This window comes from Onychostruthus taczanowskii, unplaced genomic scaffold (genome assembly GCF_017590055.1).
Source record: "Onychostruthus taczanowskii isolate IOZ18803 unplaced genomic scaffold, ASM1759005v1 scaffold30, whole genome shotgun sequence".
Taxonomy (NCBI): domain Eukaryota; kingdom Metazoa; phylum Chordata; class Aves; order Passeriformes; family Passeridae; genus Onychostruthus; species Onychostruthus taczanowskii.
In genome coordinates this window covers 5,884,551-5,900,278 of record NW_024500350.1, presented here as the reverse complement: position 1 = coordinate 5,900,278, position 15,728 = coordinate 5,884,551, and positions in this window count along the sequence as shown.

The window sequence follows — 15,728 nt, the reverse complement described above, 5'->3', positions numbered from 1 at the left end:
CTGCTTCCTCCTGGGAGGAGGGGCTGTTTCAATGATTGATAGCCTAAAATTCCCAGCATCCGGAACTCCAACAGGCAAAATTAGAGGAAAAGCCTTTAGTTTTGATCACTGATGACCCTGAGGGCCCCACCTGGGTGATGAAATATCTGATTTATCACTCCTGGTTTTCCCTTGGGCCCCTGGGGGACCTCCCAGTCCCACCAGCCCCGTCCACCCCACGTCCCCAGCCTCGTTCACACTGACATCATTGGTTTTCAAAACTTGAGAGCAATGTCCAAATATTGTGACAGCTTGACAGACAGCTCCCTTTCCTGCCTGCTCTCACAGGATTGAAGCTCATGCTGATTCAGTTACTGGGTTTGTTTCATTTGCAGAAGTCTGGCTGAGTTTGCCCCGAGGAATGGTTGAAATTCTGGGTTTTTTTCCAAAGAGCCAGTGTTTCCAGGCTACTTCACATCTGTCATCCAACGTGCTCAGCTGCTGAAGCCCGTGAACACATCTCAGACCTTGGGAGCTTTCTGCAGAGCAGAACAGGGACTTTGGGGACACATCCCTGCCCTGAGCTCATGGACACAGAGCTGGTGCCTCCAGGGCAGGAGGAAGGAAGTCCTGAGCTCTCCATTCTTCCAGAGCTGCATCTCCAGCCCCTTGGCTGGCCAGGATTTGTGGCCAAACCACCACAGTGCCCATCCAAGGGGCTGCTGGCTTTTGGGGTGACAGCTTGGACATGAGTTTCTGAACTGTCTCATAGGGGAAAAACGAGTCCAGCAGAGCTGTGGATGGCTGGCAGGGACTCACAGGGGTGGGAGAGCCTCTGGGCACCCCATGGCCACACTGCACCCTCCCACCTCAGCCTGGTGGTCTCATGAGCAGGACAATCCCCCAGCTCACAGTGGGATGAGTCAGCTGTCACAGGAGGGTGGTGAGAGCCTGCGTGGGCTGCTTTGGGCTGTGGGAAAGGGGAACATGCCTCTAACAGTGCATCTTTGACTCTTTCTAAGCAGGCAAGATTCAGCTGGTGGTTCTGGGGAAAATGAACTGTTAAAAGCTCCTGCAGGAGAGGCTGAAGCTCTCCATGCGTGCCACATCCATGTTTGGGAGCATCTCCATCAGGAATATTTCCAGCATGATACATCACACCAAGTGTTTGTGCCTGCCTCCCCCAGCCCCAGCCTCTCTTCAGAGATTTGGGTGTTTGATTCAGAAATCTCAGAACATTTTTGCAGAGCTGGTGTGTGAGCTGCAAATAAAACCAGCTCCTCCGAGAACTGCTTGGGTAGCTGAAATGATGACTGCATTAATTACCACGAGGTAATTATAATCCCACCTGCTCCCTGGGGAGCTGTGGTAAAGCAAAGGCAAATCAATCAGGGGCCCAAATCAGGACAGCTGTTGCCATGTGTGGATGGCTTGTCCTCAAAGGGATGTTTTTCCCTGGCTGCATCTGTCCCTTGTCACCTTCCCAAAGTGGTGCTGCACCAAAGAAATGGGGATGGGATGAGGAGACCAGTCAGTGGCAGGGCTGGACCCACAGAGTTACCTCTAAAGGTCGTTTTTATTACTTTTTTTTCCTTCTTTCCCAAAAGAAGAGCATGGGATGAAGCAGATCTCATGGGAAATGAGTCAAGGCTGTCTCCTTCTCTGGGGACTTGCTGCATTTGCTTCCAGGGTGACAGTGTCAGACAGCAGCTGCCACTTCCAGTGCTCATTACTGGTCCCTGAGTCAGTGTCTGACATCCTACCCCAGCAGAGGTTGTTGCACAGTCTGATGAGCGACAGGAAATAATTCCAAAGCCAATTTAAAGCACCCTACCTGGGTGAGGAAAAAAAAAAAAAAAAAAAAAAAGCCAAAGAAAGAACCCCGCAGTGGAAGTTTGCTTAGAAATACTTTAGATCTTACTCTTGCCCATCAGGGGTGGTAAAAATCAGTTATCTCTTTACATGCTGGGAATGAATTTTTTGTATATGTCTGAGAGAGAGGGAGTTTGGTCCACATCTGTCCTATCTTTCCTATTTTTCCTATCTGGGGCCATGATCCATCCCCCCTTACCTTGCTCCTCTATTCAGAACACTTCATAAAACTCAGTGCCCGTAACAGGGAGACTTCCTAATCCACATAAAACATTCTGCAACAATTTATATAAAACCTCATTAAAGCTTCAACATTTCCAGGGACACCTCCAGAAAAACCCTCTTTTAACAGGATGCATTTGCTTCTCCTTCAAGTGTAACTGTGTCTGGGACACTGATTAGGTGTGATTTCAGGGAAAATCCACCAGAAACCGCTATAAAAGCAACCAGCAAGGACAGAAGGAAGGAAAGGCCAGCAGTGAGAGCATCCCAAAACCCCTTGGATCAGCTCCTGGTCCTTTTGGGATAAGTCATTTAGCATTCCTGTGCCTGATTGACACTAACATCATTAAAAGGTTGGTAATGAATTTCAGTGCTATATAAATCACACGGAAAACTATTACCCTTAATACAAGCGTTACGAGGCTTTAATAATTAATGTCATCTAAACTTCTTTCCAAAACATGACCTTTGAAATCAGATTGCTGTGGCCAGAGCCATCCCTCATCCTGCAGGCAGGATTTCCAGCCAGCCTGGTGGCTGCACTGGGGCTGTGCTGGGGAACCTGGATGGGTCCAGGTCCAGGAGCAGCTCCCAGAGGGAACCTGTGCTGGTGGAAGCTCCACTCCTTGTGCAGCAGGATAACAGAAAACACCAGCAGTGAAAAAAAAAAACCACTGCCAGCAACAATTCCAGCTTGTCTCGTCACTCCCAGAGGGAACCTGTGCTGGTGGAAGCTCCACTCCTTGTGCAGCAGGATAACAGAAAACACCAGCAGTGAAAAAAAAACCACTGCCAGCATCAATTCCAGCTTGTCTCGTCGTAGGGCACTGCCCTGCAGGGTGAAAGGGGGAGATGTGGGCACTCCCTGCTCGTTCCTGCTCCTTCCCTCCCGTGTGGGGATGCTCAGATCCCCGGGCAGCCCGGGGTGCTGGTGCCTGCCAGCCCTGGAGCACCACGGGGCTAAAGGTGCACCTGGAAAACTCCTGAACTGGCACATCCTCCTCTTTTATCAGCTCAGTTTAGCCCCAGATGATGACAGAGGGTATTTTATTTTAAATAAAATATCTAACTTCCATTCACACGTGTGCCTTTGTTTTTCTGTGAGTCAGAGCTGCTCGGGGAGGCTGCGAAAGGCTCCACACATTTATTTTTTTCAGGCTTTCACACAGCATGTGGGTGCTGGGTTAAAAATAATGTGGCACCTCTCCTTGAGCTTCCTCCCAAGCAGCGGATCCAGGCAGAGGGATGTGCAGGGGAAACAGCAAATGGAGCTGCAGCTCCAACAGCCCACGGAGTTAATTCCTTTAATTTAGTCATGGTGCAAGCAGGATGTGAAAACCCTCCCAGAGAGAGGGGAAGGGCTGGTGTTCTTTGGTGCTGTGAGATTTACGTCTTTCCTTGTTTTCAGTGTTTGAAAAATAAAGCAACAACGCTGCTGGGATAAGGAGCAGAAGTTGTGCTGAGCTCCTTCCACACCTCAGGAGCTGCTGCAGCAGCCCATCCCACCTGCACAGCGCTGAGTGCTGCAGCTGTGGATCCCAAAGCCAAGCTGCTGGTGCCAGTTTTGCTGCCCGGTATGAAATACCCCACAAACACCATCCACGAGAAACCAAAATCTCTAAAGTCTCCCTCAGCAAGTGGTTCCCAGCCTGTGGGAGCTGCCCCGCGGGTTTCCTGGCCGTGGTGCTGGGGCTGCTCTGCCTCGCTGCCCCCCGAGCCTCCCCCCGGCCGCCTGCCCACGAAATGACAGAAAATAGCAAGAGCTGAACAGCTGGCACAGAGCATCCTTCACCTCCCACACGAGTCACAGCAGCTCCAGCATCCCAGCTTGTTGCATTCACCTGCTGGCTCTCCTCTTTGCTTGGGCAAGCACTGGAACCCCTGGCTGGGGCTGACCTCCCCTCCCTGTGCCCAAAATGCTTCTCCCAGCCCGGTGTGCAGGTAAAATTGCTCAGTAGCTGTTGTCTGACACCAGATCAGAGCCATGGCTGGGCTCGGGGGTGGCTGCCCTTTGCTGGGTGGATTTGCTGTCCAAATAATTCAGCACAGAACAAATTTGAGGCAATAGGAGGGGAGGCAAACCTGAGGTTTCATAGCAGCTGGTGGCCCAAGCTGACAGAACCAGACCTTTTATTTCATAATAACCTGAGTGCCTTCAAGGCAGCTTCTGCTGATAGGGAAAAGACCAGGGAAAAGCATCCCTGCAGATGTCACCTGTCAGCATCAAGCTCCTGTAGCTGAAATGAGACGTGCCCACCACCCCCAGAGCACTGCTGACAGCCCAGGGAGAGCTGCTGGAACGAATCACTTCTGTTCTGAGCCACTAATGAAGCTCAAATCCCTCCTCAGTAATAAGGTTTGACCTTGGGAGCATCCTAAGAGCTGCTGCTGAGGTGTCCATGGAGCTTCAAGCTTCCACACTGATTAAAGAGTGGTACAAAAGGCTGCTGCAGTGGCCAAGGGCTGGCAGAGCTGCTCTGGCTGGGGCAGAGCCCAGCCCTGCAGTCTGGCACAGCTGTGGAACATCCTGACCTGGGCAAGGTCCCACCCAGCTTCACTTGCCCCATGTGTGGCTGTGAAGGAGGATCCACAGGAGGAAATAGCCAGAATGAGCAGTGAAAAGTGGGGAAGGGAAAATGATGCTGTCAGCTGGTGTTATGTGAAACAATAAACCAAAACAGCAGCACTTGGCAAAGTCCTGCCCCGAGGCTTGGGGGGATGCTGAGAAGATGCAAAATGCTGATTGTCCTGTGTGGGACAGCCATGCCAAGCTTCTGTCCAAGAGAAGGATTTTCCACTTCACTGGTTTTCCCATCATCAGGGAAGAACATGGCACGGGGAGGAATTCTGGAGAGCTGCTAATGAGGTGGGAGAGTTCAGCTGTGCTGCTGGGGTTTTGGGAGGAATCACTGGCGCTCTCTTTGATCCTGGCCCTGGCATGCCTGTGGGAAACACTCCTGGTGTGAGTGCTGGCTTGTGCACGGGCTTTGCCAGGGCAGGAGCTGCTGTGTGGGACAAGCAGCAGCAGCAAATCCACCCGAGTGCTTCAGTGCAACTACATCTGCATGGAAGCAAAGGGGAGGGGAAGAAACTGAAGCTCCAAATGTGTATTTCTAATTGATTATATGCATGGCTGCTGGGGGCCTCTCACACTGTGTGGTTAATTATGTCACTGTGTGAGCTGTAGCTTTATTTGTGCTGTACTCCAATGATCCTGCCCAGAGCCCAGGCAGCAGCAGAGCAGGTTGTCTGTCAAGAAAAATGAAGGTCTGCTTTGTTTGGGTTTCTTTTTAATGATATAGAGAAAAGAAGAACGATGAACAGCCAATTACTGTGATAAAATCATCTACCCTGATAGCACATGGGCAACATCCAGCTTTAACAAGACTCCTGTAGATTTGTGATTGTATTGGCAATTCCCTGCTCATGATCTCCATCCCAGGGAAGCCTCTTTCTCCTGGGATCCCCAGAGGGCATCGCCCCACTGGCTGCCTTTTCCAGTGCAGAATCTATTCTGCTGACCAAATCTCTGTTTTGTCCTTACTGTCAAACCCCCAAGGGATTTGCTGTTTTAAATTATTCCTCAAATGGGAATAAGAGCCCAGGAAAACATGCTGAATTCACTATAATTTAAGTATTGCTGTAACTTTGTGTGAAAGAACTTATTATTTAAGTTATATAAGTTATGGTATGAGTTTTATAAGTATAAATAACCAGAAACCTCTTACTGGGAGGCAGTTTTCTACCAGTCTGGATCTGAAACTTTCCTATTTTGGGCTCTACCATGTTCTGGTTGAAGAAATCCAAACCTCCACATCTGCATCAGCTTCTGTTCTTTCTGTAAATCAAACAGAGCTCACCAAGCCTGAGCACACGGCTCCATTGATTCCAAACAAGCCACCCAACAACACCTCCTCCGCATCTCAGATCTCACTTTATTTTCAGTTTTTCTATTTAAAGCAGTCGTGTTTTGCTAACTGGGGACGCCTCGGCAAAGATGCAGCACGTTTTAGCCAGGAGCTGGGGACTGTGGTGTGTGAGCAAAGCCCCTGCAGAGGATGAGCTGTCCCTGCAGAAATTTCCATACAGTCCCGAGCTCCAGGTGCTGGGATGGGGTCCATGAGCTCCCTGGGCCCTGCTCCTGGGCTGGCACCTCCTGCAGCAGGAGTTCCTGCGTGGTGTGTGACCCTTTTCTTGTCCTTCCTGCTCTATCCAAGGAAGTGTCCCATTGCTGGACACTTCCATGGAGCTGCCTCCTTCTTCTTGGCTCTGCCTCGCATTGTTGGTGTGTTTTGGATGAATCACCCAGCCTGGCAGGGTTTTCCGGAGCCCACAGCATCTGCCCTGTGTCCCTCTCTCCTTTAGCCCTGGCTCTCTCCTGCCTCGGTCCCAGCCCTGCCAAGCTGGCTCTGCAGCACACTGGGCTTGCTGCCCCCCAGCCCTCCCCGCTGTCTCTGTGTCCTTAGCCGTGCTTTTCACACTGCTGCAGGAGCCAGCTTCCCCTTCCCCAGTCCCAAAGGAGCCCTGTCCCGCGAAGGGCAGCCCCCCAGCGCTTGGAGCAGAGTTTTTGCAGGTGTGGGGTGCAGGGAAGGGGGGAGGCACAGAGGGGCAGGAGCGGGGCTGGATCCCACCCCTGCCCCAGTGGTGAGCGGGAGCCTCCGGTCACAGCTCAGGGGTGGAAGCAGGAGAAGGGAAAGGAGGGAAAAAACGGAGAATAGAGGGAAAGTGGGGAAATCCAGGGAAAGGGTGAAAGGAGAGGCAGGAATGGGGAAAGGGGGATAGAGGGAAGTGAGCGGGGGGTGGGGGGTAGAGAGGAAGAAAGGGTGGATGGAGAAGGAGGGAAGGGAGGGGGAGGGAAGAAGGGGAGGATGGAGAAAGGGAAGGAGGGATGAAAGGAGGGAGGGAACAGGGGCATGGAGGGGAGGGAGAGGTGGGCTGGCCCCGCCGGCGCCATGTGATGCCCTCTCCTCCCCGGGCTCTCCCGGCGCGGCGCGGAGCGGAGCGGAGCATCCCCGGGGCCGCCGGCCGCGTCCCGCCGCGGAGCAGCTCCCGCGGGGCCGGTGAGTGCCGGGACTGGCGTGGGGAGGGGAAAGCTGGGGCTCCTTCCCGTGTCCGGGCCGGGCTGCCCCGGCAGCGGGGGGAACGGTCCAGGAGGCGGCTTCGTGGGGGCTCCGAAATGGATGTAAAGCCCTGAAAGTTTAAAGGCGAGGGAAGAGGGATCCGCTGCGGAGCCGCAGGGCTCAGGGCAGGTATCCCTGTGCTTTCCGTATTCCCCTGGGAGTGGGAACCGGCCGGGGAGCGGCGCGGGCACCGCCCCGGGCAGCATCCGCCGCATCCCGGCGCGGCCCCGGAGCGCAGCGAGCCCCGGCGGGCGCGGCCGGACCCGCTGAGCTGCCCGGGTGAGGAGCCCCTGTGCCCTGCCCGGGGACTGGCACCGCTCGGGTGGCGGCGTTTGACTTCGCCCGGTTCCCAAGGGAAGGACCTGAGCACGAGGAAGCCGGAAAATCCCGGCGCTTCTTCCCCGGATCCCCATCCCTGGGCTTTCCCCGCAGGCTGCTCAAACAGAGCCGTGTCTCGGTGCCAGTCCGGAGCGTTCTGCTGAGGAACGGCTGTGCATTTTTCCCAGGGAATATGAAATCTACGGGAAGTCAGGCTGTGAATGTTTTGCAGTGTAGCAAACCCCTCGGAGCGGGGAGTGAGAATGGAGCGAGGCTATCTGAGAAAAACCCGACCTGCTTCTTAGGTGAAGTGCCGGGGTGAGGGGAAAGGCTGGATCGTGTGTTACCATAAGAACAGGGAGCGGGGACGTGGAGCCTGTCCTCACTCTACGAGCTCCTTACCCACAGCCTGGGGAAGGTGGTGAGATGGTGTGAGATGAGATGTGAGATGTGAGGTGGAGCAGGGAGGCTCTGACACGGCCTTTGGCTCTCGATTAATTGCCGGCTGTTGGTAGAACTTCAGCAGCCCCTGGCGCGGGATGCTTTCTGCAGCTTTCAGGGCTGGGGCTTCCCGGCACGGAGCTGCAGGAGCTCCTCAGGGGTGCCCGGGGAGCGGGTCTGACCCCGGCACCGCTGTCACCAATGTCACCACTGTGTCCCTGTATCCCCAAATCCCCCTGGCCTGGTCGGAGCTGGCGGGTGCCTGCATGGTACAGGTGAGCCTTTGGAAAGGGCAGCAAGGGTGTTGCATTCCCTGAAGATAGCACAGCTTCAGCCAGAGCCCTGCTAAAGACTATTTCAGCTAAAGAAGCGAATTTCTGCTGAGTTTCCTGCAGCAGAGTGAGTGCCGTGGCATGACCCAGGCTGGCAGCTTTGCTGGAGGAGCGTTCCTGTGTCTCCATCACTGCTGCCCTTTGGTTTCACAAGTGCCTCGTGTCTGGGCTCCTTTCACAGGCTCCTCTGCCACTGTCTGAGCAGCACATTTCAGTCTGTCATGTCGGGACCCACCTAAAAAGCCCAAGGGCAGGAGAGTGGCTCCCAGCAGCACATCCTGTGCCATCACACCTTGCCCCCAGGCTGCCCCAAGTGACATCCGGGGGACAGAAATGCCTCTGCGTGGGGGTTTCTCCAATTCCTTGCTGTATTCTTGTAGCTGTTGAATATATTCATTGAGCTGAATGAATTTCCACCTGGCAGCATCCATAGCACAGCTTTTGCAGCTTCAGCTTTATTTATGGAGAGGGGAGGGAATATAAAATACAAAAGAGAAATAATGCACAAGCCTGCAGAGATTTCAATGGTATCAGTGAGCTGTGAGGCTGGAGTGAGCACCAGGAGCTTTTCCTAAATCAGCTGGGAAGATTTAAACCTCTGGGTTTTAAACCCCTGGGTTTAACATGGCATTTTAAAAATCACTTTTGGCCTAGACCCCATCATCTAGTTATGTGGGGATCTTAATCTCACTGAAATTAATAGTTTGGGTTCTAGGTGTGTTCTAGAAAGATGGTTTGGTGTCAAAGTCACACTGAGTTTTAAAGCTGTAGAGCCACAACTTCTGATATTTGTAGTAAAATATTTACTGGCAAAATGGAATCTGTGCAAGGACAACACACTGCCTTCATCAGGCTCAGAAAATGGCTCATCATGGGCTGTCACAGATGAGTGGAGTTTGTGTGTGGTCTTTTAGGAAGACAGGAATTACAGTTTTTCTTTTATTAATGAGAGAGATATTGCTTATCAGTGAAAACCCCTGTTAGAGCCGTGTCAAGGCTGCACTGAGGGCGTTATTGGAGCAGCACAGCACCTGCATCCACTGACCCAGGACAAGTTGTGGATAATTCATTTCCCCACCCAGTGCCCAACCTGTGCTTCCTGACGACATCCCCATCCCCAGGGAGCAGAGGCTCGGGTCTGCCAGGGCAGGACCTGCCCCAAAGCCCCACAGGTGGCCCTGGCTCCTTCCCAGGAGACACAGAATGGGTAGGACAGATGTTCCTTTTCCCTGCAGCAGCGCTGGCTGGGAATATCAGGTCGGGTGTAGGTGGCAGGAGAGTGCTGCTGGGTGAGTACAAAGGGAACAGGAGAGGAGCACAGAGACCAGGCACACACAGCCAGGCCAGGTTTCACCTGGGAAGAGGTGCTGGCCTGGGGGAAGGATGTAGAAGACTGAGACCAAGTCCATTCCCTGCCTGTTCCCACAGACTTGGCCAGAATGTGGCTGCACCTCCCTGTGCTGAGCAGGACAGGTGAGCCCATGGCCTCCTGAGCAGCCCGTGGTGCCTGTGCCTCTTCTCAGGCTGCTCCACCTCATGCATGGCTTTTCCTGCCCTGTCTGCCCTGTTAAATACTGGAACTGGTAACAAATCTTGCTAAAACATGGGTGGTAGAAAGTTTAGTACCTCCAGTGATGTATAAATACTTGTTATGTCCATTAATATTCCTGATTATTAAACTCCACAAGCTGCATAAAGCAAAGACCTCTCTTTTGTGAAAATGGGACCAAACTTTAGTGGCTGCTCAGCATCAGACCTGGGGAGTTGTGCATGAAGACATCACCAACAGCTTCCAAGGAGCTGTGTCCCAAAATGCTGGGGCAAAACCAGGTGGAGCAGCTGCTGGCCTTGGTCACTGGGTTTAGTGGCAGCCACGAGTGTCACCGGGTTCTGAAGTCTTTTGCCAGAGGTGTGGCTGACACAGCCCTGGTGCACTTTATGCCGTCATTTCGCTGCTCAGAGGCTTTGCAGTAAAGCTGGTTTCTGAGCAGAGAAGAGGGAATGCAGGCTCCTGGCTAACGAGGCACTGCTCCCTCCATCCATCATCTCTAACCACGCCGAGGGGACGCAGGTCCCTGCAGCCGAGGGCAGCACGTGCTGCCTGCCCAATGCGCCGCTTGTCTGCAGCCCTGCGTGCTCACAGGGCCCAGGGCCCTGGGGGGATTGCTGCCTTTCTCTCATTCATCACTCTGAAAATGTTCATAAAACCCCTCCAGCTGCCAGCACTGCTGAGAAGAGCGGGAGTGGGGGAAGAGCTGTGGCTTCCTGCCTCCCCAGCTCAGGTACCCACCGACACAGGGAGTGCAAGAGCTTTAATTAGCTCTTGATGCTATTTTTACCTCCCAGCAATCTTAATTTAGCTCAAGCTGTCATGCACTGATCGTTACGGGGAAAAGAAGGAACTGGGGGTGTTGGCCCCTCTCTGCTGAGCAGCCTCAGCTCCCGAGCTCGGGCTGTACCTGGGGCTTTTCTTAGACCTTCAACAGCAGTGAGGGTTTATGGCTCAGAGATATTTCATGGACAGCCCTTGAAGCGCTTACACGGAATTTGGGGGCTCTGCTCACACCCACTTCAGTTTAAAACATCAATATCTTATAGAAGAGGTGCTTGAGTACTTCAATCATTACCTGCCTTGCTGCTGGAAGGACACAGAAACCTTGAAAAGCTGCAAGGAAGGGGACTATTCTTCCGCTTTTAATCTACAAGGCTCTTATAGTACTTTGTGCCAACTTAAACGATACTTGGAGGTGAACAAGGACCAGCTGTTAAAGCTTTAATAGCCCACCAGAGCAGCCCAAGCTTGGTGCTGGAGTGAGTGGATGTGCAGGGCTGAGCCAGCTGCTCTCCCTTGTCCCTGGCTCTGTCCCCGTGCCAGCCGAGGCGAGCCCAGGGCAGCACGGTGCTGCAGCCTGAACAGGGTCACTGGATCGTTGGGGCACTGCAGTTCATGTCTTTGGGATCTAAATACAAGCCACACTGCACCTCAGGCAGAGGTTAATGGGCAGGCACTGCTCCCATGGCAGCGAGGTTTCTGCAGCTCCTCTAGCACAGTCCCCAGCTGCTTTGCTTTGCAGCATTAGATATTTCCCTCTTTCATTCTGCTTTTGTAGCTTTTTGTAGGGTATTGAAACCAGCAGCTGGGCTCAGGTCCCTGACTGTGAGTGTTCTGACACACTGTGAGTAGGACAATTCTGTGTCACATTTGTTAGGGAGAGAGGGCTTTGGGAAGAGCTCTGCAAAGGGCAGGGCTCAGCTATTGTTAGGGATGTAAACTTTGAACAGATAGATTTAGGTTAGGCCTGGAGAGCTGGACTTGGGTGTGTGGGCAATATTGCAAGCTCAGAGCTTTAGCTCCTCTTTCCCTCTCGAGAAATGCACTTTGTGTAATGCTTTCCTACAACACCCCAGGGCAGGAGCTGCCAGCACGTGGATGCAGAGACCTGCCTGCCATCTGCCTATCCCTGTGTCCCAGCACCCTGAAAACCTCCTGTGGCTCAGTCAGAGGGGGAGACCTGAGGCTGTGCCCTCCCTTCAGTTCCTGCCTGTTTCCAAAGCCATCCCACTCCCAGCTCCTCCCAGACCATCCAGCAGCTGAAGCCTCCAGTGAGGACCCTCATCCTTGCAGCTGATCTGCCAGAACTGCTCTTCCCACCTTCAGCCCCATCACAGGTTCTCCACTTGCCAAAGCATCCCTTCAGCTGGGGTTAACAGAGGTAAGAGCCTGAAACACCGAGGGAAAAGGAGACACGTGGGTGGGATGGGTTCTATAAAAGTTTTGTGGGGGATATCTGTGGATCCAGAAGGACCATGTGAATGAGACTGGCTGTACACACACGGGCTGTGCCAGCAGCCTGTGAACCAGGGCCATGGGGGCTGCTTGGTGGATGATTTTATTTGCTGGAAGTTGCTGGGTTCATCCCAAGCCATTAATGTGAAAGAGCTGGAGCAGTGCCATCACTCCAGTGAGTGCAGCAGCGTGGCAGACATGGCCAGTTCGGGAATTGGTCTGCTTTGAGGACTGGGGTGGGAAATAAATCTCAGTAACTTCTCCTTTGACCTTGGGAATATCATTTGATCTCCTTATATTTGGTGCTGGAGCTGAGGGGGGCTGAGTTACCCTCTGCAAACCTGACCCAGGCAAAAGGGCAGGTTTTGAGCAGTCCACAGCAAAAAGGCTGGTGTGAGATAAAGAAGGAGAGGGAAGTGGGTCAGCCTTGGAGATTCAAGTTATGGTGCTTTCTATACAGCATTTCCATCGCTCTTGCACTGCCATGGCAGGGTTTTTTTCACCAAACAGCAAAAAATAACTCTGGCAAGAAATGAAGAACAGGAAGTGCTAAGGAAAAGACAACTTCTCAGAAAAATTATGTAAGTCAAGTTTAAGAGAGAAAATCCCAAGTAATCTCATTACCAAAATCAGTTAGTGGTGAGCCTTGCAGTGTGTGCGCTCTCACGTGGTTTCTCACCGATTATTTATCAGGTGCTCCCGGTGTGTGATGACAAGCACAAAATTAATAGGTTTGTTATTGCTGTGGCTCAATCTGGGATTAAATAACTCATAACCAGCCTTCTTTTTATTCATTTATTTATTTTTAAAGCCTCCCTGGAGAGCCTGTGTGCCCATTGATCCAGCGCTGCCGTGTCTGTGCGTCGGTAATGGCAGCGCCGCGCTGCTGCTCCTAGCTGAGGGGAAGCTTTCAAGCCCAGTATTGATCCTTTTGAAGTCTGTTTGCTCATAGTCACAGTTACAAACCCTTGTTCAAACTGCCATGAGATGGGCTGTTTTATTTCTTAATATAGGGCTAAACCTCCTCCACATCAAAAAGATTTATTTCTGCACTTAATTTTTCCAATACGTGTTTTCTGTCTCGGAAATCAAGCTGACATTTCTGTGTGACACTAATGCAGCTCTTAAAGCTCCCTGATGTATTTCAGTCTCCACTTGTGCCAGGGGAGTTGGTGGGTGCCAGCAGCCTAGGACAGGGCACCTGGAACCCTGTGGACCAGCTCCAACCCATATCCTCTCTGGAAATTTCCTTCTCAATGAAAAGCAGGAGACGCTGCTTTTCTCTGCAGCCATCTCTGCTCTCTTCAGCTGTTCTATGGAGCCAGAGCAGCCCTGTGCTCCTCTCCTGCCTGCAGCACACCTTTTCCAAGCTTCAGGAGGGGCTGTTTCTTGCCAAGCAGTAATTCCAAAACCAGAACTTTCTTTCCCAGCTGCCCAGTTTTCCAGGTCAGGTTTGTGGAGCTGCTTCTCCTGCGATCCCAGATGGAGCCGTGGGCGCTGCCCTCACCATCTCCTCCTCTTCCTCTCCTCAGCTGTGCTTGAAGTCAGCTCTCCTTGTGCTCCTCACACTGGTCCAGCCTTCTCTGCCAGCCCAAAGAGCACCAGTTCAGCTGCCCTCAGGCTGCATCCTGCACACCCTGTTTTGGGACTGAAGAATTTGCACCCTTTGGGTGCTCCATGAGCTCGGTGGGATCATTCTATTGCAGCAGGGTTATTAATGACCAAATCAGCCTTTTCTGGCTTTGCCCCTGAGGGAGCCAGGGTGAGCTGTGCTGTCTGAAGGAGGGTGACAGTGCAGTGGTGGCCTGGGCACTGTCCTGCCTGCCTAAGCACTGCCAGCTCTGAGAAGTTTTGCTCTGAAAGAGCTGCTCTCCTTGACCTATTTTTTTTTTCACATATCATGGCCTGCGTTGTGTCCTGAGGAAGGGATCACACGGCTCGAAGGCCCTTTATTTTTAGCCAGCCCAATTTCTTGTTGCATCTTAGTGGGATCTGGTCCTTTCAGTTCAGCTCCATCACATCTCACTCTCTCCAGCATTTGATTGCTCCTACCCAGTTCCTTGAAGTTTTTTGTACATCTATTGCTTACTCAAAGGGTTTCCTACTCCCTTTTCACTGGCTTCATTCCTTCTCCTTTACATTCTGCTCTGCCACTGCTCCAGATCCATGGCTGAATCTCTGGTTTCCCTTGGTCCTTGGTTTGCAGCATGGACCAGGCATTCACAGCCACAGGCCACCAGGCTTGTCCTGGACCTCAGCACCCCTCCACAAACAAACCCTTCCCTCCTATCTGCTCTGATAACCTTGGCAGGTCTTCCCTTCCTCCCAAATGTCAGGAAATTGGAAATGATGTTACATCAAAATCAATGGCTTGGCCCTGCTCCTTCTGCCTTTACCCAGGGCAGGAGGGTTTTCTGCTGTTTTCTGGTGAACCCAGAGCAGTGATTTATTGAGGTGATCCATCCTGTCCAGGCAGCTGACCATTGATATATTCATTTTTCTCAGGCCACCCTCATAGCCCAGAGCAGCGGCTTTGCTTGGCATTAGGCCACAGATGTGGGCTCAGAAATCTGCCCAGGATATTTCCTTTCTGTGACTGTGGAGCAACAGGTAAGGACTTACTCAAATCTGGGTGAACTGCATTAGAAACAAGCCAGTGCTCATTTCATTTCCCAAAGGATTCAAGCCCAGCAAGGGCTATGTGCTGTTTCCATCAGCAACTGTTGCTCCAAGGCAAGGAGAAATTCATTCCAAAGACTGTAGATTACATTGCAGACCGCCTTTATTATTCCCTGGACTACTACCAGAATGCACAGTGTGATTGAAGGAGCAGGAGAAGTTCTAAGGTTCCATTTCCTGGAAATCGTTGGGGCTCTACTCATTTAATTTAAAATCCAGCTCCTCTTGGAAACCAAACAGCCATAGGAAGCATAACACAATTGATAAAGGTCACTGTGGACTAAATCCTTCCTGATAATCAAGCCAGCTTCTGTTCTTGTCCTTGAAAAACCTTTCACTTGGGAGCCCTGTGAGTCCTCCAGGCACTGGACCTGGGGAGGTTTGTTTCAGGCAGAAGTTCTGCACCATCCCTACCCCTGTTCCCCATCACACCAGGCTGGATTCTATGTGCCAGCAAGGCAGAAATAGGCATCAGTCTCTAACACATCCATGATGTCATGGAAATTGAAGTGTGAGAGGGAAAGAAATGAGGCAATTGAGAGGTGCGGGCTGACGCCCAGCCCCTGTCCCTGCTGCTCACGTCACACCAACAGAAATGAGCCCAAATGGGTCTGTTTTCCAGTGCCTGATGTTGGTGGACAGCAAATCACAGGAAATACTTCATTATTCCCCTCTAAGTGTCTTTATCTGGACCTTCACATACTCCCTACTATGATTTTTGGCTTGTTATTAACTAAAATGTGCAGGGAGGATGGTTGTTGATGATACGTGAGCCAAGAATAGATCCCAGTTCTTTCTACCATTTTGGCACCAAAATGCCAAGAGGGATGAGACACCCTGTAGTAAATGCTGTTCATTTTGAGGCAGCAACTAGAAAATATGGCTCTGGCTGAGCTAGGGAGAAGAATGGATGAGGCAGAGGATCTGTGTTTTAGCTGAATCCAGTGGGAATCCATAGAGATGGGAAGTGCCATCTTC